The sequence below is a fragment of the Cebus imitator genome, unplaced genomic scaffold (genome assembly GCF_001604975.1).
Source record: "Cebus imitator isolate Cc_AM_T3 unplaced genomic scaffold, Cebus_imitator-1.0 Scaffold604, whole genome shotgun sequence".
Taxonomy (NCBI): domain Eukaryota; kingdom Metazoa; phylum Chordata; class Mammalia; order Primates; family Cebidae; genus Cebus; species Cebus imitator.
The window spans coordinates 15,201-19,686 of record NW_016107919.1 but is presented as its reverse complement, the minus strand read 5'-3'; positions in this window follow the sequence as shown (position 1 = coordinate 19,686).

Below are 4,486 nucleotides of genomic sequence, written 5' to 3'. Positions count from 1 at the left end.
ATGATCTGCCTGCCTCGTCCTCTCAAAGTGCTGGGATTACAGGCATGAGCCACCGTACCCTCCCAGTAATGTCTTCTAAACCTGTATTTTCCTTCTGTGGACATAATGAGACAAAATTTGAAAAGAGAAGAACACAATTTCAAACAGGGTTGCATTCCTGTCACTTTAGGTAAGGAAGAAGAGGAAATGAAAATCAGAGAGAGAGAACAAAGTTGGGTGGGCTGGAGGGAGGAAATCTGTTGTATAACGTCAAAAGGCAAAGCTGAAAATAAGCCTCAGTCCTTTGGAGAATTACTAGGGAAGTTAAGTTCAATTGATTTAAAGATTGCTTTTCAAAGAGTTCATAAATCTTATGATCCTGAATTGAGCGTTGTTTGGGAAAAACCCCAAATCATGCTTTCCTCTGCTTTCATACCAGGACAACAATCAACACAGAAGATTTCTGTGGCCAAATGTGTGGGACATTTTCTCCCACACACAAGCAGCAGACACCAGGTGAGTGTCCTCTAATTCAATTCCAACACCATCTACCTAAAGATAGCCTCAGGTCTCACAAGTTGAGGGCTTATTTTCCAAGAGTTCCCTTCACAAAAGACACCAGTCCCAAGTCCAGGCCTCCAGAACTTCTGACTGGGCAGTTTCAAGTTGGGGTTTCCAGAACCCTCTCTTGAGTTCAATTAATTTGCTAAACCATCTCACAGAACTCAGGGAAACACACTTACGTATACAGGTTTACTATAGAGGATGTTACAAAGGATACAAATGAAGAGATGCATATGGTGAGGTATGGAGGAAGGGGTGTGGAGTTTCCATACTCTGGGCACATCGCTCTCCAGAAACCTTCACATGTTCAGCTATCCAGAAGATCTCCAAACTCCGTCCTTTTGGGTTTCTATGGAGGCTTCATTACACAAGCATGATTGACACTCGTGTATAAATGTGATTGGACAAAAAAGGTATTATCTCATACTAACAGACTGGGTCAGAGAAGCCAGAAAGGTTTGTCTATTCAGATCCCTCTTGGCCTCTCTACATAAGATTCTTTCCTCCAGGGTATAAGGCAAGACATTCTATGGAATGTGGGTCTTAGGATCCACAATCAGATTAGAATGCTGACTTGGACAAGTAAAAGGAGAGCAGGAGAACATCAGAAAGAGAGAGAGAGAGAAAGAGAGATTCTGTTTTCTGAGACCTGCTTCTGAGGCCTAAAGGAACTAAGGAACCGTGGACGAAAACCTACACACACACACACACACACTCATACACACACACCACATATATATCACAGGGGCCAAGAAAGAGTCTACAAAAATCTAGACATAGAATGTTGTAGGACAAGAGTCTGTGTAGGACAAGGTTATGACCTACACATAGATCCTGGCTTTACCACTGATCCACTATGGAAAATTAGGCAAGTTTCTTCCCTTCTCTGGGCTTCAGTGTCCCCATGTACAAAATAAAGGAGTAAGCTTCTTTACATAACAAAAAGAGTGAGATAGAAATGTCCTTCAAGGATGTGGCTTACTTCTCAAGCAGAGACCTCTCACTATGGATTCAGTTTTACAGAACACCTACAGTTCAATTTTGAGAAGACACCTGGAGTTGACCTGACTATACTCCATGAACTGACTCAAGCAAGTCAAACTCACAGAAAGCAGATGTAACACAGAAAGGTTTTTTGTTTTGTTTTGTTTTAACTCCAGAGCTAATATAACGCCCAAATAGCTGGGAATGTTCATGTTGGCTGAACAGCAATCTCTGTACTGTATTGCTTGAGCCAAATTAATCAGAAAGTTGCTTGATGAAAATATGAACAAGACAAAACGGATTAAATGAGCTTAACAAATTCTTCTTTTCCCCAAACCTCATCAACTAAGATGGAATGAAAGAAGGGGTCAGGGTCCCCTCTTTCTTTTATCTGTCCCTTAGACACTACCATGAACACAATGACCACTTTCAGTTCTTGGCACTGTTTTTTTCCAGTCTTCATGCAGAATCCCCACCCCCACTTCTGCATTGTTTTTGCAGCTGAGTTAATCCTTTTGATGAGGCTTATACAACTTCTTTAACATGCAGTTAGATCTCTTGAGACTCCACCTTAATTAGACTTCCAATTTCTTCAAGGCCCTGTTCTTTACAGCTTTGGTTAATGAGAGCTCCCATTCCGTTAAGAACTTCTCTGGATGGCTATTCTGTTAATATGGTGATTTTACTGTTTGAAATCTCAGGACAAACTCTTGCTTTGGGTTATGGGGATAAGCCGGGGAGAATCTTACTTTGTTCCTACCCCTATATAAAAGAGCTCTGCCTTCTCCCCTGGTAGAAATGGCATTGGGCTTGGGGGACTCTGGAAGTTTTCGAGGATTTGCAGATACACTTTCTTCCTTTTGAGGGAATCAGTTTAAGGAGCTTGGTAACCAATGTGCTAGGTTCTTATCAAGATAAAATATTATTTCATGGGAAAAGCCTTGGGTCCTAGAGAAATCCCTTCCATGGTAAAGAAGAGTTGGTGAGTCTACTAGTCAAAGAGGGCAGGTTATCTTTTTTCCTTGCTTTTTCTTTCCACTCCTTTCCTTCTGCTTGTCCCTCTCCTACCTTCTCTTCCTTCTTTCTTCTCTGTTTTTTTCTCCCCTTCCTTTCTTCACTTTCTCCTATCTTCTCCAACAGTCTGGGTTAGATATTAGAACCAGTGCTAGGATGAGCCTGAACTTGAAACTGGGGTTATAACTATATCTGGCCACCATGTGCATCCTAAGTTTCAAAAGCCAGAAGAAAAAGAGAAGGAAGAAGAAAAAACGGAAGAGAAAGAGGAGGAGGAAGAACAGAACAAACAGCAGCAGAAGCAGCAGCAGCAGAAAAAAAAAAAAAAAAAGCCATTGGAAGCAAATGAAAACGTATTTGATCTCTCTCCAGTTCTTTCCATGCTAAAACATTTTCTAAAAATGTATTTAAAACAAGTTCCCTCCCAGGAAAGAATAACAATTTTGGACTAACCCCCTTCCAGGGCCTCTCTTTCCCTACCAGGCTAAGCCTTATCTACCCAAAACACTGTGCTGCAGTTTCTGCTTTTCCTGAAAATATCTGCAGCTAAGAAAAGCTTTGCTGGTGTTCAAAGGCACAACCATACCATCAAAGGGCTCCCAGATAACTTTTATCTTCTGCATTCAAGAAAGAGTCCTCCCAATCCATATATTCTTCCTGGGCAGTGCCAAAGGTCTGGCTTACCCACTTGGGTTATAGTTTAGATGAGACTCTTTCAGCTTTACCCTGGTCAATCAGGCATAGAGCTAAACAGAAATGTACTTATCTATTGGGCAGTCTGAGACAAAAGCACTTTATCTTCCAGGACTTCAGCCTCCTAACTGGAGGATGGAATCATAGATTAGATCAACTAAACTCTCCAAGTTATAAAAGCCCGTAGAGGCCAAACAGTCTCACTTCCTTGTTACATCTAGAAGAATGCTGAGGATCAAGGAATTTTTAAAAAAAAAATCTATGTGAGAAAGGGACTAGCTTGTGCCTGACATGATACATAGTAGGCTGGGCACAGTGGCTGCAATTCCAGTACTTCAGGAGCCTGAAGTGGGAGGATTACTTGAGCTCAGGAGTTCAAGACTAGCCTGGGCAACATGGCAAAACCCTGTCTCTACAAAAAGTATGAAAATTAGCCTGGGATGGTAGTGTACACCTGTAGTCCCAGCTACTTGGGAGGCTGAGGTGGTAGAATCTCTTGAGCATGGGAGGTCAAGGCTACAGTGGGCCATGACAATGCCACTGTACTTTAGCCTAGACAACGGAGTGAGAACCTGCCAGAAAAAAAAAAAACAAAAACACACACACAACACATGCCAGTTCCCTTCTGATCTCTTATCAGGGATGGGTCAAAAAAAAGGCGGGGGGTGATTCCTAAGGTTGCATCCAGTGCTTTCCTATATACCACACTGCCTCAATATGGCTGTGAATCCTAGTTGGCGTGACTAGGTACACCATTGGCTCTTTCTTAACTCAGGGTCTTTGAAATTCTCTTCAACCCATGACTGACTCCTTCTCATTCTTCAGGTCTTAGCTTAAAATATTCTATCTATGGAATGCATCCCTGCCAAACAAAGATAAAATAGCTCTCCTGACTCCTTTTCCCTCATATGCTTGGAACCCGACTGATTTTCTTCATAGCACATCCTACCATTTGGAATAACTGATTTTTTTAAAATCAATTTACATGTTTACTGCTGATCATCTTCCTGGCTCTAAACCCTGTATTTTTGTGATTGGGAGTTCTGTGAGATAAACAGAGACTGTTTTGTTCATTGCAGTATTGGATATTGCTTAGCTTAGTACTTGGCACGTAGTAGTAGATATTAAATAATATTCAGCAAGTAAATGGTGCCTCTGACACAACAAAAGTTAGTATAGGAGGAGTTGTCATCACTAGGTCAATGTTATATATTGAGTTGAAATTGAGAAGTTGAACGCATGGAAAAGCTGA